A 23,260-nucleotide genomic window follows, 5' to 3' on the forward strand; every position below is an offset into this window, starting at 1 on the left:
GATTCTCCTGCTCCTTGGATGCTGCCTGACCTGCGCTTTTCCAGCAACACATTTTCAGCTCTGATCTCCAGCATCTGCAGTCCTCACTTTCTCCTCCTTCTATGAGATCTAACCTTGCTAACCAGTGTCTCATGGAGAACCTTGTCGAACACCTTATTGAAGTCCATATCGATCACGTCCACTGCTCTGCCCTCATCAACCCTCTGTCACTTTTTCAAAAAACTCAATCAAGTTTGTGAGACATGATCTCCCATGCACAAAGCCATGCTGACTATCCCTAATCAGTCTTTGCCTTTCCAAATACATGTAAATCCTGACCCTCAGGATTCCCTCCAACAACCTACTCACCACCGACGCCGGGCTGACCAGTCTCTAGTTTCATGGCTTATCCTTACCACCTTGCGTAAATAGTGGCATCACATTAGCCAACCTCCAGTCTTCCAGCACCTCAACTGTGACTGTCGTTAATACAAATATCTCAACAGGGGCCCAACGATCACTTCCTTAGCTTCCCACAGAGTTCTAGCGTACACCTAATCAGGTCCTGGGGATTTATCCACTTTTATGCATTTCAAGACATCCAGCATCTTCTCTTCCTCCTCCTCTGTAATATGGATATTTTTCAAAATGTTGCCATCTATTTCCCCACATTCTATATCTTCCATGTCCTTTTCCATGCAAAATACTCATTTAGTATCTCCCCCGTCTCATACCACCTTTCTGAAATACTGGCATCACTTTAACCAAGTTCCATGTTCCTGGATGTATTGAAGTAAATGCAGTTTTTTAAGCGTAGCACTGTTTCCACACTGTAGAAAATCTAATCTAATCTAAAAATCTACAATAGTGAGTACAGTGCATTCTTTCTTGACTATGTTTTATTGAGATTTAAATTAAGAATATAAGCCATAGGTATCAAGTTAGCCTGGAGCAGTGTTTTATTTTAAGAGCAATATTCTTAACCCCAGTCCAACACGGGCATCTCCACATCATAACAATATCACAGCAGGAAAACTGGAAACTAAGGATGGTTTCCAGAAAGAGTACAAGTCACCACCAGGCCATTTTCATGCTGATTTTAACAGCTGGCTCTCAATATTTTGGTATCAGTTATGCTATCACTGTTTTGGTCTCATTCTGTCCATGGCATGTACTGTCAACGGAAAGAATGAGTAAAAGATTTGCTCAAACACCACTGACATGGAGATTTGTTTTACAAGCAAACTGCAAAGCAAGGTAAGTTACTCCTGGTCTATTGAATCATGAGAAAGACTTACCCTCGGCAAAGCCAATATACATCTCACGTGACTTTTGTTCTGCAATATTATTGGTGGTCTCTCCACTCAGCATTTCATTGGCACTAAGGAGAAAAGGTCATTTTCAAAAACAGTTGCACAGGCAAGTTGACAAGGGTCATGGGATTTTTTTTCAAAGTTTTATGAAATCAAGCAAGTAAAGAAGGTATAAACTGCCATTTAATAGTGGTGGTTTTATTCAAACCAGTATTAAATTTCAAAACACATTTAAAGGCAGATTTTCAGCATCACATTGTCCTCTCAACCAGGAATTGTGCATCTTCACCCACCGTCTGCTTCCAATTCAGCCTGACTTTTGCAATGTGGAAGGAAGCCACATTGTCAGAGGTGGGGTGTGAGATCTCAAAAAAGGCGGGCCAACCGAGCCACTCAGGAGGACTGTCCAGGATCTCACAGCACGCACAGTCGGAGTACACTTAGCGAAGCAAAGAGGCGCATCCAATCGCACTGCAGGGGGGAGGGGAAGAGTATCGTTTTTTGCTCTCATTTGCCCCGCCCGTTTCAAATGGAAAATGCTCACCATTTGCGATTAACCTTGATGTTGCCGCATTCAGTCGAACAGAGGGAGGAGGACCAAGTATTTTTGTCCATCTGCACAATTCATGCACCTCTAGCAACGGCTGATCAATGTACAACTGCGATCATCCCCCGCCCTGCGCGCGGCACGCGGCTCAGACCCAGCGACGTCACCTAACGTCTGTGACGCCACAATGGAGGCATCCTCGTTACACTGTCGGTATTCGTGATGTCACCTAATTGGCAACATTGTGCGTGGAGAGCGCGGGTTGGGTTGGTTACCTATGTTTCCAGAACCTCACCTGTATTATCTAAACGTTATTTACAACATAACGCATACCATTGTCCGAAACAAGCTTTTCTTTGGTAGGAAACGTAACCCAAATAAAAAGGATCTCTATAGTCTATCCAAAAAGTGACCTGTTAGAAAATTGAAAACGAACAACTTCCCTCTGCAACGAGAGTGTGGTGCTGAAAACGCACAGTAGGTCAGGCAGCATCCGAGGAGTAAGAGAATCGACAGTCCTTCATCATTCCTGACCACACTCTCGACTCTGATTTCCAGCATCTGCAGCCCTCACTTTCGCCTAGTTGATTTTTCCCTCTGTGTACCTGACCCAGCCGCTCAGGAATTCAGATTTTAAACTTTTTCACCCCGTAGTTAATAAAGTCAACCAATCGTTTTAGCAAGTTAAGCAGACGTGAAGTTTTTATTTCGAGTCGAGTTGTAGGATTTACAAGTGGAAGATCTAAAATATTGGTCGGGTTTGAAATGAGAATAAAGAAAATGGAATATATAAAACAACTGCGCGTGCTGGCAGTCTGAAAACAAACAAAAACAAATGCTGGAGAAATTTGACCTTGTTTCGAACGAAGTTTCTCCAGCATTTTCTATTTTTGTTTGAAGTGGAAATGTTACCAGATTTAAAACTAGGCGCTGTTTCTTATACAGTACCAATTACGAAATTAGTTTCGTTTATTCGTTTTCCTCTGTCAATTCACACTGAATCAAGAAGTGTTTTATGTTAGAAAGAAGAAATGCTTCTTTCAAAAATTCCGATTATTGCTGATCGGGATGGAAAAGGACAGCTGGTCATGTTCAGGGGTTAAACTCCTGTCGTCACGATCAGGTGGGTGGCGGTCTGCGTTTCGAAATCGCGTTTGTTTGCGGGTTAGTGATGTGGTGCAGTTTGGAGCGGGGCAGCTGCCATAGCCATGGCCGCCTCGTGTTCTGATAGTTCCCTGTTGAGGGGCTCGAGCTGCTCCATGGACGGTTCCTCGCTCCCCGGGCAGTTTGATGATGCGGACATCGAGCACAGGTAACCAGTAAGCGGCTGCCGGGACAGGTTAGACTGGAGACGCGCCGTTCATGGATTAATATCTTTTATTGATCACCTTCTCCAGGTCCCGGGTGCTCTGTTCCTCTCCCAGCAAGCGGCCCCCACCTCTGGGTGCTGTGCTCCTTTCCCTATAGAGGCCCCACCTCTGGGTGCTGTGCTCCTTTCCCTATGGAGGTCCCCACCTCTGGGTGGTCTGCCCCTCTCCCAGCAAGCGGCCCCCACCTCTGGGTGCTGTGTCCCTCTTCCACTTTCTCTTTCTCAGTGGATGCCATTCTTTGCTTTCTCTCCTTCCCTCCTGTGTATGCCTTCCATATGCTCTCTGTCCCCTCTGTTGTGCCTCTCTGATGCAATCCCTCAGGAGCCCTGCCAGGTGTGGTTCCTGTGAATGTTTATGTCAAGTATTGTGTGCTGTCACATATAGTGAGGCTAGTTTGTGTTTTGTTAAAGATGACCCTGTATGTGATTATCTAGCTACAGTCCTAGGGTACTCCACTAGTATGGTCACATGGATGATCAACTGTGCATGTTTCTCTGCTTATCCTGCTGGAGCAGTCATAGGGTGCTTTGTTGGCTTATTGTGTTGAATGCAGTCCTGCAGATTCTGTGCTGTCTAGGCACAATGTGTTAATTCTTTACAATGTAAAAGCTTTGCATGAGCCCCGCTTTCTATTTATGTGTCTTGGTCTGTTGTGGTGGGTGATATAACTTCTGGTTCTTTTTCTGAGAGGTTGGTAAGTTGGGTTCAAATCGATATGGTTGTTAATAGAGTTCCGGTTTGAATGCCATGTCTCCAGGAATTCCCACGTGTATCTTTGTTTAGCCTGTCCCAGGATGGATGTATTGTCCCAGTTGAACTGGTGTCCCTTTTGTCCATGTGTATGGGTACTAGTGATAGTTGATCATGTCTTTTGGTGGTTAGTTGGTGCTCATGTAGCCTGGTGGCTAGCTTCCTGCTGGTCTGTCCAATGTAATGTTTGTTGCAGTCCTTGGAGGGTATTTTGTATATGGCATTTGTTCTGCTGGTTTTTGGTATGGGGTCCTTTAGATTCATCAGGACCTGTTTCAGTGTTGTGGGAGGTTTGTGGGCTCCCATGATGCCTAGGGGCCAGAGTAGTCTGATCATCATCTCTGAGATACCTTTAATGTATGGCAGGGTGGCTAGAGTCTCTGGGCGTATTGTGTCTTTTGTTTAGGTCTGCTGTGTAGGAATCAGCAGACTGTGCTAATTGGGTACCCATTGTTCCTGAATACATTGTATGGATGTTTTTCCTTGGCTTCTCTTATTCCTGGATGCTGTATTTTTTTGGCTAGTTTAAATTATGTCCTGATGCAGCTCCGTTTCTGGGTGTTGGGATGATTGCTCCTGTAGTTGAAAAATGTGGTGCTGGAAAAACACAACAGGCCAGACAGCATCCGAGGAGCAGGAGAATCGACGTTTCGGGCATAAGCCCTTCCCGAAGAAGGGCTTATGCCCGAAACGTCGATTCTCCTCCTCGGATGCTGCCAGGCCTGCTGTGTTTTTCCAGCACCACATTTTTCAATTCTGGTACTCCAGCATCTGCAGTCCTCGCTTTCTCCTGATTGCTCCTGTAATTGAGTATCTGGTCAGAGTGTGTGATTTTCCACTCTCCATTGGTTTTTCATTCTACTGTGACCTCTAGGAAGAGATATCTGTTGTTGTTTTCTTCCTCTTTGGTGAACTTTATAACAGTAAGGATGTTGTTTATGTGTTTGTGGGTTTCTTCTAATTTGTTGCGTTTCATGATGTCAAAGGTATCATCCACACAGCGGACCAAAAGCTTGGGTGGGATCATGGGAAGGCCTGGTCATTCTAACCTCTGCATGACTGCTTCTGCTAAGAATCCTGATATTTGTAATCTCATGGGTATCCTGTTGATTCGTTTTTAAATCGTATCTTTGAAGGTGAAGTGGGTTGTGAGACTCAGATCTTGTAGTTTGAGGATGCTCTCCTTGCTGATGGAGTTGTTGCTGTCAGGTGTTTGTGTCCTTGGTTCGTCTAACAGTGAGGCCAGAGTTTCTTTGGCTAGAGTGATGTTTATTGATGTGAATAGGGCTGTCACATCGAAGGAAACCACAACCTCATCGTCTTCTACCTTGGTGTCTTTGATGATGTTAAGGAATTCCTGGGTGGAGTGGACGGAGTGGCCAAAGTCTTCTACTAGGTGTTTCAGTTTGCGTTGTAGTTCCTTTGCTAGTCTGTATGTCAGTATACCAGGAAGTGAGACTATGGGTCTGAGGGAAGACCCCATGTTTATGTACGTTTGATAATCCATAGAAACGGGCGTGTTGGATCAGTCAGATTTCATTCTTTGGAAGTCTGTCTTGTTAATTTTACCTGTCTTGTGTAGTTTCCTCAGAGATGGAAATGTGTTGCTGGAGAAGCGCAGCAGGTCAGGCAGCATCTAGGGAACAGGAGAATCGACGTTTCGGGCATTAGCCCTTCTTCAGGAAAGTTTCCTCAGAGTTTGCTGTGGAGTTGGGTCCATCGCCACCTGTTAGTAGGTATTGGTATCTGTGTGTTTGTTTTTTCAGTGTATTGTGTTCTGTTCAGGATGACGGTCACGTGCCCCTTGTCTGCCAGTAGGATTACGATATTCTTGCCTTTTCTGAGTCTTTCTAAGGCCTTCCTTTCCTTTGGGTTGAGGGTGTTCCCTTCTACCTTTCTACTTAGTGTTGGTGTTACTGTCTGTCTGATGGCCTGCTGGATTTCTTTTGTAAGTCCGTTGTCTTTCAGGGTGGGTTCAAATGCTGTTAGGAAGTCCTTTTTGTCTGCGTTCCTGTGATTGAAGTTCATTCCTCGTACTCGGACAGCTTTTTCCATGTCTATGAGTGGTCGATCCAATGGTTCTTTATTCAAGTCTCTGAATTGTCCATGTTATTGCTGTACCAGTTTTTCTTGTAGGGCTAGTCTTTTCCTTGTCTTGGTCTGCTGTTGTTCAGTGTTGATGGCTCGTTCTAGCGTACTTGTCCATTCATGGTCAGCCGAATTAGTGTGCAGTGTTTATTGGCGCGCAGTGTCTTGATCGTATTTGTGGAGCCGGTTGTGGGCATCATTTGTCATTTCTCGTAGAATCCTGTGGCCTTTCTGTTCTGCTGTTCTTCTGGCTTATGGGGTGGTGAGATTGGTTTTGTATTTGACACATTGTGGTAATGCCTGATTCCTGAGGTATTCCTGTAGGAAGTACAGTTGTTGGCAGGTGGTGCTCAGTCAGATGGTATTGGTTTCCCATCTTTGGGCTAATTTGAGCGTATTGCACCCATAGGTTTTTACAATTTTAGAGAAGGTTTTTGCAGCTACCGTTATACTTTTGCTCCTGCGCTGATAGATTTATTCTCAGAAGTTTCGTCACCATGCTCCTTGGATGCTGCCTGAACTGCTGTGCTCTTCCAGCACCACTGATCCAGAATCTGGTTTCCAGCATCTGCAGTCATTGTTTTTACAACCTCATCAGTGAGCCTCCAATGAAGTGCTGGTGTTCTGTCCTGCTTGCTATTTATGTGTCTTGGTCTGTTGTGGTGGGTGATACCTCTTCCAATTCTTTTTCTGAGAGGTTGGTAAATGGGGTCTGGAAGTGATGTCACCCACCACAACAGACCAAGACACACAAATTGCAAGCAGGTCAGAACACCAGCGCTTCATCGGTGGCTCACTGATGTTACCTAGCATGGTGACGAAATGTCTAAGAAATGTCTAAGAACAAATCTACCAGTTCAGTGAGCAAACTTAGAACCTGACCGAAAACCTGAGGTACAAATCATCTCTAAAATCACTAATAGTTATTGAGTTGTGGAGTGCATTGCCCAACAATATTCAATTCAGCACATTGAAACAGATTATTCAATAATTTTAAGCAATATTCAGAATACTGAAAAAAGCCTAATGGCTGAAGAGAATATTTTTAATGTGTATGGTGTTGAGATGAAAAGTGAAGGACAAGGGGAATCCGATCGCTGTTCTGTGAGAGATGAGTTGGTGAGAGCAGAAGTGTTAAAAGAAAGGCAGGAATTGGCTGCACACAGTTGAAGGTTTTGTCACCTTTGGTAGTGGATATCTTTAGTTGGGGTTAAAGAAGATATCTGATATGTGATTTATGTGGCTATATATGTTTGTTTTTCATTCCATTTCCCCATTTCAATGGCATAAACCTAAGGTGGGAGGGGAAAGATTTAAAAGGGACCTCAGGAAAAACCTGGTCACGCAGAGGGTGATGCACGTATGGAACGAGCTACCAGAAGAGGTAGTGGAGACGGATACAATTATAATATTTAAAATGAATCTGATGGGTACATGAATAGGAAGGATTTAAAGCGATATGTGGCAAATGGGACTAGAGCAGTTTAGGATACTAGAGCAGACAAGTTGGACGGAAGGGTCTGTTTCATGCTGTGACTCAATGGATGTGTGAATGTCTGAATCAGGTAGATCTGTATTTTTAATCCCTACTATCCGTCTGTTAAATAGTCTGTTAACATTCTCTTCTTTGATTCTTTCTTGAAAAAATAGGCACTTAATTGAGACACCAAAATGTTGGTGTCACATATAAACACAAATTAACAGCAGACCTAGGCCATTGAGCCTTCAATAAAATCATGTCTGATTAGATTGTATCCTTAAATCTGCATTCCCATATAACTTTCACCTGTGGCTTTAGAAGAATTTATCTACTCTGCTTTCAAAGTATTTAAAGACTGAATTTGTTATCTTTCTATCTGAGCGTTTCAAAGATACTCAACCTTCTAAAATGGGGAAAAAAGCCTACTCTCTATTCCAAATGACAACCCCTGATTTTTAAACCAGTGACCTCTAGTTCTCAATTCTCCCATTAGAAGAAACATCCTTTCCACTTCTACCATGTCAAGACCTCTCAAGCTCTTTTGTGTTTCAATCAAGTCACTTCTTACTCTTCCAGAGTCCATGCTGATCCTATCCAACTTTTTCTCTAAGATAACTCGCTCATTCCAACTATAACTCTGGTAAAGTTTCTCTGAACTCCCTCCAGTATATTTACATCTTTCCTAAAGAAGGTGGCCAACACTATGCAGATATGGTCTCACCTGTGCCCTATATAACTGAAGCATAACCTCCCTACTTTTGTATTTATTTTCCCTCATAATAAATGGTAACATTCTATTAACCTTCTAAATTACTTGCTCTACCTGCACACTAACCTTTTGCGATTCATGCACGAGGACACCCAGACCCCTTTGCATCTCAGAACTTTGTAATCTCCCACCATTTTTGATTTAAATGCTTCTTTTCATTCTTCCTGCCAGATGGACAATTTCACATTTTCCCATTATTTGCCACAAACCTGCCCACTTATAAATCTGTCTATATTTTTTTTCTGGCTTCCTTATATCCCTCGACAACCTTTCTATCTATCTTTATGTCATCTGCAAATTTGGCAAGCAAACCTTCTATCCCTTCCTACAAGTGATTTATACAAATCATTATTTGTTGAGGTTCCTGCACCAATTCCTGTACCACGCATTTTTCCAACCTTGAAGAAGACTCACTTATACCTACTCTCTGCTTCTAGTTAGCCAGTCAATCTTCTCTCCATGCCAATATGTTGCCTCTTACATTATGAACTTACATTTTCTGCAATAACCTTTGATGTGGAAAATTATCAAATGCTTTCTGGAAATCTAAGTACAGTACATCCATAAGTTCCTCTTTAACCACAGTATATATAACCACTTCAAAGAATTCCAATGGATTGGTGAAACATGATTTCTCTTTCACTAAACCATGTTGACTCTCCCTGATCACCTTGAATTTACCTTGCTATAATTCTACTAACAATGGTTTCTAGCATTTTCAGTGTGACAGGTGTTAAGCAAATTAGCCAGTCGATTCCTGCTTTCTGACTCCCTCCCTTTTTGAATAAAAGCATTCCATTCACTACCTTCCAATCGAATGGGACTGCCCTTGAATCAAGGGAACCTTTTAAATTAAAACCATTTTGACAACTATCTCACTAGCCATTCCTTTTAAGACCCTACATAAGCTATATCTCCCCTCTAGTCTAGCCAATGCTGCATTTCTCAAGAGTATACTATTTGCATTTACTTGCTTTTCAGTAAACATCACTAGATAGTGATCAGCAATGAAAATGCTGCCTCAATCTTTCCCTTTACTCATCCAAGGAATGCTGACACATCCATTGTGGCTCTGGATTAGTTAATTTATCGCTAAGTTCTTCTTGCTCTGTGTTGCTGCTTCCTGCAGTGCATTTATACATCCTGCTATCAAGAGTTTCAGACTGATTTTTTATTGTCTGCAAATATTTAAACAGAATTTGTTGGGTGGTGAGAGAATTTTTAGTAAAGGCTACAAACAAGGAAGTTTAATTTTCACCTTTAGATTTTGACCTTCTAAGTAAGTTTGGCACTTACTCAGGGAATGTAACTCAGTATCTGAGGATTGAAAGTGAAGACAGATAATGACAGGATTCCATCATGTTATAAGATCCCTTGGCGGCTGGTAGGGAACATGTGTTGTGGAATGTGAGCTGCACTCTGCAGACACAGTTTAAAACAAAACGTCAACACTATTCTTGATGACCTGGCATCTGAAGGCACTGCTAAGTGTAATACTAAGTCATACAGATGGGATGATTCCAGGTTCTTGCGTTCATCTGCTAAGTTAGCTAATCTTTGCTGGGACAATAGTTGGGATTGTATAATTGGCTTTATTGCCTTTCAGCAGGGGGAAAGTTCAGCTCGTGTTTCCATTCCGGATTGCTGTCTGCTGACTGTTATCGAATATGTGCCTCTTGGATGCGGACAACCTCGGGCTCAGTGGTGATGCTGTCCATATTGGTTTCTCCACCGACACACGTTTTTAGCCAAAAATGACTGCTTGCTTGGTTGAGACTCCAGAGAGCAGCCACCAGCTCCAAAGTACAACATAAATTCAATACAGGAAGGGCAGCAAGAAGTAGGGGAGAAAACAAATTAAAATCGAAGAAATCACTTGACAGCACAACTTCCACTTCAACTAATTTGCTTTAAAGTGCTTGTAACTTGGAATTTAAAGTATTTGCTTTTTAAAATTATTAACAATGAATTTATAAATTGATTGGTCACGAGTAAGGTTTCAAAGTACAGCAATAATTAACTTGAACTCTACACGTCTCGTGAGTCATTACAATTCTAAAAGTGCTGACAGTCTTGGGAGAATCAGAAATGCAGATAAATGCTTGAAATGCTGAACTTGTACTGAAGCTTTAGCTATTTATGAACAATCTTGAGCAAATTCAAATCATTTACTTCAGACAATGTTACTATTCTCTACTAAAATCTTGTTTAAAATCTATACTTATGAAATGACTAACTATAGTGTCATGGTTTTGAGAAATCTGAAGGATTAATTATGGAAATACATTAAAGTCTACAACAGTGAGCTATATAATGCAAGTCTTTAATTTTTCTTTGATTTTGATTATGCCACTGAGGGAATTATTGCCAAGTGGTTTGCTACAGGAAAAAGAACAAAAGTACACTGTTTATTTGAACCCTTTCACACTGGGATGGGTGTTGAGATAGATTGGCCTCCAAACAAAATATTGATACACCTTTTTGTTAAAAGCAAAAAAAAGAGCAAAGCACATGTTTGGTCAATATCCTATAGACAGTCCATGAGCAGAGAATTGAAACCATGAGGTGAGGTCTGTCTACTGAAGCTTCCGGTGAATGGTAGCCAGACCATAATTTGACCACTACTATTCTAGCATATGAGGTATCTTAAAAGCTCCGTTTTTGTACAATGATGTAGCATCAAGATACTGGCCAACAAGTGTTGCTTCAACCTTAATCTAAGAGGTAGCAGATTATAGCGAATGTGGTAATACATTTGACCTTCCCTCCTAACCTAGGGCCCTTCCTTATTGCTATAATAAGTATGAGTTGCTGCAGGGAATTATGGAATATCTTACTGACACTGTCCAAGCCAGTGGATCTCATAATACAGTCTCACATCATTTGCAGCCCACCTTCCCTCAACTATGTTCCCTAGACTAGATTTTTCTTCTGTTGTTCAGACATCTTTCATGAGCTGCTTAACTGCTGTAGTTTGCATTCTAGCTGGACAGGATGGATTGCTCACCACTGCCATAAGTGAATGTAAGTTACCTCAACTGGGAGGCAGTGTAAAGCCAACTTTTCTGCATTAAATGAAAGTACACAATTTAAAATTGTTAGTCTTTTCCAGATTTCACTTGGCAACTGCTCTCAGTTGTACTTCTGATATTAGCAGCCATGTTTAAAGGGAATCATAACAGAACAGATCCCACCTGTGGAATGATACATTTCCAGGGGTTGTTTGTCAACTAGGTATTGACCAGTAATTAGCACTGGCCTGAGCTCACACAGAAATATCAGGGGTTGCTGGCAGTTGTGAAGCTGAAACAAAGCAAAGTGCTGGAAATACTCAGCAGGTTTGGTCTCATCTGTAAAGACAGGAGCATTTAATGCTTTAAGTCAATTTTGAATAAGCGAATGCCTTTGAAAAGGTAAAAGTTGAGCTAGTAGGAGAATTTAGGTGACGATTTCTTGCAATTTTTAATGGACACAAATTGAAATTAAATTTTTTTTTCAATTTCTAGGTGAACTGTTCCTTGTCATTCTTCCTGTTTTCTTTCCAAGTTCATGAGAAGTCTATACTTCTGGCTGCTCTGTAAGTTTTGAAAATCTGTAATTTTAATGTCCTGGGATAGAAATTTATTAATCATCCGATGAACAGCAGATTAAATAAGGACAATTCATATCTTGCTGCTGTCATTTAATTAGGACATGTTAAGGACTTTCCAGTGTTAAGGGTAAATTTGTTAATGCTGTGAAAGATTTGAAACCAACATTTTAAGTCTCTGGCCTTAATTTTTCCTTTTTCTGTTGAAGTGTTGACACTCGTGCAATATGATTTCCTCAATGCTGACAGATTTTGAAAGTCTCTTACTGGCTGTTCTTGATGAGTTTTCACAGTGAACACAGATGAATGATTGAACTCTGGGTTGAGGGAGGGGGGGGGGACATTGCAACGAGCTTGCAGTCCCCTTAGTTCAGTATGCACTTTCCATCAGGAATACGCAGGATGTTGGCTCAAATGACAGTCATTGTTCATCCATTTATGATTGTGGCTCATTGTATCTCTATAACTGTTATTTCAGTCAAAGCACAGCTGAGAGACTGAACCTGAGATCTTCCTTGTTTGTTAGCTACTACCGCAACATGCGGTTGTATCTTCTAATCTTAGTACAGTATTGTAATAATTAGTTTCTAAAACAAAAAGGTCTTTTCTCCCCTTGTTTTTGTTTGTCTCTGCATTCTATGTGGCCATCCCTCGTTTTACTCAGTCGTACAGCATGGAAACGGACCCTTTGGTCCACCTAGTTCACCCCGACCATGTTCCCAAACTAAACTAGTCCCACTTGCCTGCCTTTGGCCCAGATCTTTCCAAACCTTTCCTATCCGTGTATTTACCCAAATGTCTTTTAAATGTAACTGAACCTGCATCCACAACTTTCTCTGGTAGTTCATTCCACATATGAACTACTCTGTAAAAATAAAAAGTTGCTCCTCATGTGCTTTTTAAAACTTTCTCTTCTCACCTTTAAAAATATGCACCCTAGTTTTGAACTCCCCCTGCCCTAGGGGGAGAAAATCCTTACTATTCACCTTAACTATGCCCCTCGTGATTTTATAAAACTTTATAAAGTCACCCCTCAACCACCTCCTCATCATTATTTTCCTGCAGCATGAATATAAAATTTGGAAGTTTGTTCATTCATGAAATCTTGTCTGCCATAAAATGTGAGTTACACAAAATGTCTAGTCCCAGTATGTATCTAAACCATCATCTCACCATAGCAATGAGCATGTCAATAACTCCTATTATAGCATTGGCTCAGTGAGTGAGCTTTCTCTTTTAAGTTCATTGAGGCCGTTGTATTGTTAAAATACACGGGGATTTGAAACCTTCAGCAGATCATGTGTTTTGGGTTAGCGTTTAAAATTGGTTTGCTGTGATCTTTCAATTAAGCGGAATCAGAGACTTGAGGCAGTCAGCTGCCTTGGAAAGAACATGCTGTACTTTAGTTATGTGGCACTTAGTTTGCAACATCTATAAGCTAACATACTATGAAAAACAACATGATGCTATATAATGAGAGAAAGAGAGATTTGCACAACTTAATAAATTGCTTAGAAATGTTTAATTAAAGGTGAGCTTTACTCTCTTACTAGGTGTCCCTCTTATTCTTTGCTCCTGTGGTTTGTTTTCAAAACAATTGGGAAAACTCATTGGTTAAATGAGTAAATGTGCAGCCTGCTGTAGTATAGAGATATAAAGGACTGGAAGTTTCCATGATTTAAGCTGTTAATGGCCTTGGTTAACACAATAATTTTCCAGATGAGAGCGAGATTAAAGTCAAGTAGAAACAAAGTAAATCATTTCGCTCCACTTTCTACTGGGAAGAGCATTTGACTGGCAAGAACAGCTTTGGCTTTGGGTTTGGGGTACTGCAGACCCATAGTTGTAACGTTCAATAACACTTTCTCACACATACAGAACTGGCTGAGGAACTATGGCTTCGCTAGAGGTGCTGCGATCAAGACTAAATGTGAGGCATTGTTGGTTAGCAGTGGAATGGGGGTGGGGATGTGCAGAATTTAAAGTTACTCATGATAGACCTGTTTTGTAGAAATGTAATATTGCAGATATTCCTTCATACACCAAGTGCTGCCATTCTTCAATTTTGAAAGAGAGTTAGGCATGTGTTTCTTTACAGGTAAGATTCTCATCCTACTTTCACATTCTTCATGAAATTGCAATGCTTCAGGTAAAATCACAGACATTAATGATATGGGAATTTCCTTCAGAGACAAATCCACCACTTCTTGAAATACCAAACATATCTATTCATTTTCTTACAATATCTCTCAGTCCTTGCTATCTTCAGAAATAAACCCCTTTATACTACATAATGGTCTTATTCCATAGATTTAAACCAATTTATCTCACTTCCTAGCCATAACTGATTATACAAAATTTATCCCTCAGCATTTGAATTTCTCGATGAACAAATAATTTAACTGGATCAATTTTGTCAGTTCCAATATTGGTCTTAGAAACTTAATTAGAAACTCATCACAAAGTCTCTTTTACCAAAAAAACTTGACTTTTTTCTTGTAATTGGAAAATGTATTACATAATACATGATGAACTCAACTACCTATGCTTTGTGAACGTCTTTTTTTGTGATGCTGCAGTTGCCAGGAATGCCAAGATGTGAACTACAAACACATGACTGATAAAGATCATATAGCATTAAATATCTTGGACTCAAAAAGGCTTGGACTCAACTCCTGACCCAGCAATGTTACTAACTGAGCTAAATTGATGTTTTAAGCTAATGAATAGATGATTTGTCCCAATGTTAGATAATTGTCCACATAATGAATTTTAACTGACTAGCTGTGAAAGCGCAGTGAGTAAATGCACTGTGTACTGAGATATTAGACTATTAAAAATTAAGAAGGTTCTCAGTTTTATCTCTGACCTTTGCTCAGTTATCCACCAGAGCAGTGGTGTAGTGCTTCAGTTCAGTAACTTGGAAAAATTAGGCTGGAACCTAGCTTTGGAAAAGAATGACTATTCTGTGATGTTTCCCACCTCCTAACAGACTCTGTCATATCTTAATATACGGTCTTATTTGGTGTCTGCCTAACCTGAAAATGCAAACATACAAAATAGGAGCATAAATAGACTTTTCAGCCTTTCAAGCCTGCTCCATCATTGAATAAAATCAAACTGATTAATTTAAGTTTCAAATACCACATACTTTTTACCACTAATAATCTTGGCTTCTCTTGCCTAACAAGAAGCTATACGCTGCCCCCTTAAAAATATTTAATCACTCTAACTCCACAGCCTTCTGAGGCACAGTATTTCAAAGGTGCATAACTCTCTGGAAGAAAATTTTTCATCTCTGCTAAAAGGGTGACCCCCTAAATTTAGAAGTGTCCCCTATTTCTGGACTGACTAATGTGAGGAAACACCCATTCCACACCTTGTCAAGACCATTCAGGATCTCATATACTTCAATCAGGTCACCTCTCATTCTTCTAAATTCCAGTAGAAACAAGTGCAGCCTGTCTAGCCTATCCTTGTAAGAGAACCCACTCATTATAGGTATCAATCTAGTTAGCAAAAACAGAAATTGCTGCCAGACTGCTGAGTTTTGCCAGTTTCAGAATGCAGAGTTAACACTTCAAGCCCAGTGATTTTTCTTCAAACCCAGACTGGTACACACCAGCAGAAATAAGCCTCAGTCCCACTAGAACACTCCAGTACAATTGAAACTTTTTTTAAAAACCCTGTCCATATACATTCTCCAAAGAGAAAAACACAATGTGTTGGCAATTTGGGATATAATTCACAGAGGGTAGTTAGCTGTTGAACAGGGGGTTTATCAGCCCCCTTATTTTCTAGACAAACGAGGTCACAATCCAGTCTGTTTTCATTTACCTATTTCCTCCTTTGAAATGTTGTTTGAAGTTCCTCTTAGCATTTTTGGGCGTGACATTCTCTAGGTGGTACTCTCCAGGAAGGCATTTAATTTACATCTGCAGACATTTGGCTGTATCAGCCCTCTTTTAAAACACGGATTTTGGAATTGCAAGTTAAAATGTCTTAGAGGTCCTGATCCATGGTAATGACATACTAGAACACATCAATCCCTTTGTACTGTGGGATTGAGCTGTCATTTTCTATATAAGTAATCCATTTTTTTATCATTATTCCTGCCAAAGTACAGCTTCCCACATTATACTTCATCTGCCAGTATTTTTGCCCACTCACTTAACCTATCTATGCAAACTTAACACCTGAAACCTGTTTATGCCGTACTAACAACAAACTTGCCTATATATTTTGATCTCTTCTGCAAATTTAGCTACCATGCCTTCGCTCTCTTCATCGAAGTCATGGAGATGTATAGCACGGAAACAGATGTAAATTGTAAAAGTTTTAGGCCCAGCACAAATTACTGTGGGAATAGATATGAATGAGATATAGGCAGTTGAGTATGAATTATCCAAAAGTCTGAGAATTTTTTTTTTAAACAATTAATTTAATGTCTGTTCATTTTATAAAAGAGAATTGGGCAGAATGTGCTAAGCCACGCTGTGTAGAGTAGCTAAAAATGAATGGAGCATTTATTTATAAAGTTTATATTACTTACCTAACTGAATATAACTAGAGATTCTATATTTACTGACTAATCTGATCACTGATATTCCTGCCAGTTGACATATCAATTTGTCAGTTTGTCCAAACAGGCGTCTACTCTATCTCATTCCAACCTTGAGGCAGTCAAAAGACAATTTGGCTGCCATAAAATTAACGGAGCAGCCTTCTGCCCAAAGCACAGTTACTGGCAATAATTTATCAAACCTGGCTACAGATTTGCTTCCTTGGCTTAATTTCTTATTCTAAAATTATACATACTTTTTATTCTAATGTTCTCGCACCCTACCTGAATGCACTGTCTTTTTCTAGGATATGATTCTATAGGGATCGGCGGCTCACTGATGTTTTACTTAAGTGGCCGTTTATTACGGGTGAGCTTAGTTTGATTGTAGACAATGTATTGAACTGATGTCTGTATTGCACTCAAGGCTGCTCTGCTTGTCTTGACTGTTCGTATTTGAGTCTGCTGCATCTCCGTCTTTGCCTTATTCTGACCCTGCGTGGATCCTGTAGATTATTTATTTACATTCTAATTTTCAGAATACTGACTACAACTCTTCAATATAGTTTGTCCATTCCTCTTTTTAACTTTTGATAGCATGCGACTGTTGATGTCCGAGTTACATCACCAAGTACATTATCATTAACATTCAATTTCATTCTACTGCACACTTTACATACATTGGGTTATTTAAATATCACGTGCCTTTTATGTAGCCAAATGTAGTGGCCATTTTGTATATTAGATGATGAATAACTGATGATTTTGGGTTGGTGGTGGGCTAGGGTGTCTGTTGAACTCTTTCTTCTTTAAGTAATGCCATTGGATTGTTAACATGCACATTAGAAGAACAGCGCCACATTTCAATGTTTATTTGAAGGATAGTTCCTCTGGAGCATTCTCTTATTAAATAATATTCTCAAATTTTGGAGTGGATTTGAACCCACAAGCTTTTGACTGAAGCAACAGTGCTACAAACTGAATGAGGCTAATGCTCAGCAATGTTGCAATTGGCCCCAATTCTTTTCCATGCACTTTCTAGCCTTCCTGAGATTTTTCCTCAGCAGTAAGGTTTGTGCCACATTGCTGCCATTAGTGCAGAGGGACAGGAGTTGGAGGGGGCAGAGGGCCACAAAATTAGCAGGAAACTGCATATTTCCTGTTTCTTTCCTGAGAGCACTAACTGGTGCTAAGATACACTCAAGTGATGTTTTCAGGAAGAGGTTGGCATTGTTCTTGTTCGGAAAGTCAGTATAAGTGAAGACTGGCAGCTAAGAAAAATGGGAAGCCATTAGTGGTCAGTAAGCATATAAGAAGTAAAATGAAAATCGGAGAAAAATTGGGTGTGATTTAGGGATCTAAAAGTAGCTATTTCAGGGAAGTAGAAGACATAGCTAAGATAGTAGATAAGTACTTGCATCTCACTTTAGTAAAGAAAATGAAGCCAAACATGTAGTGAAAGTGGATGTAATTGAGATACTAGATGAGTCAAGAATTGATGGAAAGGACATATTGGAAGGATTGGCTGTACTTAAAACCAACAGGATCAGATGCATTATATTCAGAGATGCTATTGGAAGTAAGGGACAAAACTGGGACAGTACTGGACATAATTTTCCAAACCTTAATACAAGGGTGAGGCCAGAGAACTGAAGAACTGCAAATATATACTCTTGACCAAAAAAAAGTATGTTGGTAACAACAGATTAATCAGTTTAACTCTATGATGGAGAAAACCTTTTGAAAACAATCCAGGATAAAACTAACAGTCACTTGGCCAAATATGGCTAAATTGAGGAAAGCCAGCATGAACTTGCAAAAGATAAATCATTTTTGATGTTCAGGATCAATATTAGAACCACTGTTTTATTTGATCTACATCAATAATCCAAACTTGAGTGTATAGGATGCAATTTCAGAAACTGCAGATGACATAATACTTGGAAGTATTATCAACTGAGAGGATTTTACTGATAAATCGAGAGAGAGAGAGATAGACATATTGGTGGAATAGGAGGGCATGTAGTAGATAAATCTTAATGCAGATAAATGGAAAGTGTCATATTTTTGGTAAGAGGAACAAGGAGAGGCAATTTCCACATTTTAGTTTAGTTTAATGGCTGCAAGAACAAATCTAGCTGTTTGTGTGCACAAATCATTAAATGTGGTAGGGCAGGTTAAGATGGTGGTTAGAAAGAATGAGAGATATCTGGCTTTATAAATAGAAGCTTGGAGAACAAAAGCAAAGTTTCGATGATGTTCATGAAACACTGGATTGACCTGTACTGGAGTATTATGTCCAATTATCGGGTGGATGTGAAGACTTCAGAGGTGGTGCAAATAACTTTGAGAATAGCTTTGGGGTAAAGAATTTCAGCTTCATAATTAGATTAGAGAAGCTGGGGTTGCTCTTCTTACAAAAGAGAAAATTGAGAGATTTAATCAAGGTATCCAAAATCATGAGGGCTCTAGATGTTCCCATTAGTAGTGGAGAGAAGAACCAAAGGATACTGACAGTAAGGTAAGTGGCCAAAAAAATCAATGGCGATATATGGAAAAGCAGATTTATTTATCAAGTGGTTATGACCTAGAATGCACTCCTTGAGAGTATGTTACAAGCAGATTCAATTGTGCCTTTTCAAAAGGAAATCAATAATAATCTGAAGTCAAGAAGTTTGCTGGATAACTGGGAAAAGTCGTTAAGTGGAAAGTATTGCATTGCATTTGCAGCGACTTAATAGGTTAAACTGTCATCTCCAAGGCCAACATACATACATGATGTGGAGATGCCAGTGTTGAACTGAGGTGGATAAAGTCAGAAGTCACAACGGCATCAGGTGATAGTCCTTTGACAGGTAATGAAGGAGCAGCACTTCGAAAGTTTGTGATTTCAAATAAACCTATTGGACTATAACATACATACAAACATGGAGCAGGCCATTCGACCCCTCCAATTAGTACGGTTATGGCTGATCTAACTAACAATGTGCTCTGCGATTCAAATGTGAACAGGTTGCTCATTATATTGAGTATTTATGGTTATTTGTCAGATAGCACATCTTAATATTTAATTGTAATGGTATTGCTATGCTGACAAAAATATTGAGACCATTTATAATACCCCTAATATTATCCTGGCTGAGGTCAGCTAACAAAGTACAGACTGGGACTGAACCATTGATCATCTTGGTCTGTGTGTTAACCCATATGTTCCTTGCCATATTTCAGTACGGCTCTGTGCAAATTTTTAATCATATGTCTTTATTCAATTTGTTTTCAGACCTGTATTATTGCTTCTACATGAAATCCCTTTTATGGCAACTTGGTTTTTGCTTGTGTCAACTTTTAGGTGAGGTCATTTCTTTTTTCAAATCTCTAAATGGAAACTAATTAATAGTTTTAAATGACTAAATTCTGTGGAAATGCCTTGGTCTTACTGCAGATGATTTTCCATTTCCTCTCCTGTTTAATGTACAACAAATTTAAGATGTCAGAAGTCTTCCTTGTAAGTCTTCTGCCTTGCATATGATTTTGATAAACATCAAGCATCTGTTGGTTTTTAAACTTTCTAAATATTTGGGTCACTGTTTCCAGAGTTTGTGCTGTTACCATTCTGTTAGAAGCCACTGGTAAGAATTGCATATGGTGTCATGTTTAAAGAGTTCTACTGTTCTAATAAATATGAAATGAACATCAACTGAAAGTTATTTAGTGGGTTTAATTAGTCCACTAAGCTACAGAATAGGCAGTTCCTCACTAACCAGTGAACACAATAATAAACCAAAAGCTTTTTGCCACATCTCTACTCCACAGCGCACACTCAGCAGATAGGTATTCTTGTAGCTAAAGCTCCAAATTTTTCGTGGCCATCAAAAGATTCTCTTCTCTTTATTAAATCCAGGGTAAGTTTTCCATGTCTTTTTAAATGCCATTTCTGAGTATAATCAAATTAACTTCCAGCAGCAATGCACCAACCTTGGTCTCTGAAGTCTATTTTTGTATCTTTTTATTTTACTTTATTTTTGAATGTGGCCTACATTAGGAGAAGGACAGTTTTAAACAAAGGGCTGAGGAAGGAATTGCTGTACTTTTTAAAAGTAATTTACTGAAATTCATTGTGGGTCATTTTTGACTGTTGTTTTGCAAGCAACGGGAGATGATTAATAGGAGACATCATGGCCACAGAGTGTCTACATTCAGAGATTTGGCTAGTAACAGGTTGTTGATTGGTTTGTGGAACTGAATTCATTTCTAGGTCATCAGCATGATGACAACTCTACGATTGGCTCTTGGGTTACTAAACATCTTGTAGGGGTGAATGTTAGTGAGAAGCCTTTGGACTCTGGAAGGGGCAGTGGTGTGTGTAGTCAAATACCTGAAGCTAAAGAAAGCCAGTTATTATAAGCTATTGCTTTTAACCAGTAAGTCAAGCCTGCTATGAAGAAGTGAAATAAATGTGAAGTAAAAGCTAAGAGAGCTAAAGGACTTTGAGAAACAAAGGGAACTATCTATTAATTCCTGTGGACAGGTGCCATTGAATTGTTTCCTCAGTATATTTTCCCCTCTATCAGTAACACCATTTTTCTTTTCTTTATCTGTCTCTGTGTAGGAGTATTTGAGTTTTAATTAGTAGAGTTACATGTTCAAACTCATGTTTATTTGTGGTTAGAACATTACTTATTTGTAGTAAATAGTAATTAAGTACAGAAAACTGATCCATGTTTTCAATTAATCCAAGTCTGTCAGGGAGGTAAATTGCAGACCTTACTTGCACAAAAGTTAAAGCTTGTATCACAATTTCAGGAATCTCAGGACTTGATTTCCAGTGTGCTACCCCAGTGAGGCATAGAAAGAACAGAACATCGGTACTACACTGAGGAAGAACCACTGGAACTCAAACAATAACTCTGCTTTCTTCCCAAGGATGCTGCCAGACCTGCTGGGTTTCTATCGTGATTTCTGTTTTTATTTCTGACATTCTTTGGGGCTAGGTATAAAAACTGGTGCTTGAATTTCTATAAACCATAAACCAGCTCTACATTGGCTCAAAATCAAAATACTATAGCTGTTGGAAAATGAAATTAAAACCACGTCCTGGAGAAATTAACTAGGTAAAAACAAGGACTGCAGATGCTGGCAACCAGATTCTGGATTAGAGTGGTGCTGGAAAAGCACAGCAGTTCAGACAGCATCCGAGGAGCAGGAAAATCGATGTTTTGGGCAAAGGCCCTTCATCAGGAATACAGGAGATGTGTTGTAACCTTGGGTCTCTGACCTAATGGGGCACATCAGTTGTGTCTGTTCACAGGCACAGTTCACCATGCTCCATTCCAGGACATTTTGCTTTACCCTAATTTTAAAAAGAATGTTTAAACATAACTATCTTACAAAGGCCCATATTCATAACACTAATGAAAGTCATTTATATTTTCAGCCTTTGATACCATCCAGTTTTTCTTTTTAGGAGATACGTAACAAGTCTTTCCCTAATCCAGAGATCAGTCCAACTTATTGTATAGTTTTAGTTTAATGAACGTTATGTTTCTTGTATTTCTGAGTAAGAATGAAAATTCTTTATTTTGTTGTACCCACAGCATGTTGCCCCTGTTGCTGAAGGATGGACTGCTCCTTCCTTACACTGTTACCTCTTTGGCCTTCCTCCTCATCACAACAACATTTCTGTCAGCCTTTGAAAAAGTATCATTGGAGGATCTGCAACTCGAACAATTTTCTCAGGGAGTGAGGAAGTGCATTCCACACTTTATAATTCCACCGTGTCTTGCAAAACTTGCAGTGAGTAATGATTCAGAGGTGCTGGTGTTGGACTGGGGTGGACAAAGTTAAAAAAATTACACAACACCAGGTTATAGTCCAACAGGTTTATTTGGAATCACTAGCTTTTGGAGCACTGCTTCTTCAACCACCTGATGAAAAAGCAGCGCTTCAAAAGCTAGTGCTTCCAAATAAACCTGTTGGACTATAACCTGGTGTTGTGTGATTTTTTTTAACTTTGCAGTAAGTAAATAATTACTTTTTGAAAATCATTTGGTTTAAATTTGTTTTGAAATGAGCACTGGAATCACACCTTTACCTACTACATATCGGGCCTTGATTCAAAACCAGTTTAGATAAATTCAATAATTGAATGTTAAGTAGTAGTAAATTGGCCATGAGGATGGCTGGTGTAGGAAATAGAAAACATCACAACACTGTGACATTTGATGTTATGCTGCTGAAGCAGTGGAGCATGAGCTTTACTTTGACTATTATTCATAGTAATTAATGTGGAAGTGTTTAACGTTAACAGTGTCAAAAATGGGGTCAGACATTTAATTTCCTTTTTTTATATCTTTATGAATTATAAATAGGTCTTCACAGGAGATTAATCTTCAGGTGTTTTAGCCCAGTTATGTTATTTCAGAATCACAACACAAACTGACCATACACTTGGCATAAACCAGCTCTACATTGGCTCAAAACCAAAATACTATAGCTGTTGGAAAATGAAATTAAAACCACGTCCTGGAGAAATTAACTAGGTAAAAACAAGGACTGCAGATGCTGGCAACCAGATTCTGGACTAGATTGGTGCTGGAAAAGCACAGCAGTTCAGACAGCATCCGAGGAGCAGGAAAATCGATGTTTTGGGCAAAAGCCCTTCATCAGGAATACAGGAGAAATTAAGCAAGTCTGTCAGCATTTATGACGAGAGGTACAGAGTTAACTTTTCAAGTCCAATGTGACGACTTCAGAAATATTACTCAAAAGATGCATAAGTGGCTGTAGTGGAGGAGGGAATATTAGGAGAAAATTT

General features: G+C 39.6%; 1 long non-coding RNA gene across 1 annotated transcript; it reads left to right on the plus strand.

The window, feature by feature from the left end:
- The first annotated feature begins 9,661 nt into the window (after window positions 1-9,661).
- On the plus strand, window positions 9,662-22,275 carry LOC122548120. The gene is made up of 4 exons (XR_006311175.1): window positions 9,662-9,680; window positions 11,803-11,873; window positions 19,727-19,795; window positions 22,041-22,275. It is a non-coding gene; the product is annotated as an uncharacterized LOC122548120 (long non-coding RNA).
- Window positions 22,276-23,260: the final 985 nt, after the last annotated feature.

The sequence above is a fragment of the Chiloscyllium plagiosum genome, unplaced genomic scaffold, assembly GCF_004010195.1.
Source record: "Chiloscyllium plagiosum isolate BGI_BamShark_2017 unplaced genomic scaffold, ASM401019v2 scaf_14226, whole genome shotgun sequence".
NCBI lineage: Eukaryota > Metazoa > Chordata > Chondrichthyes > Orectolobiformes > Hemiscylliidae > Chiloscyllium > Chiloscyllium plagiosum.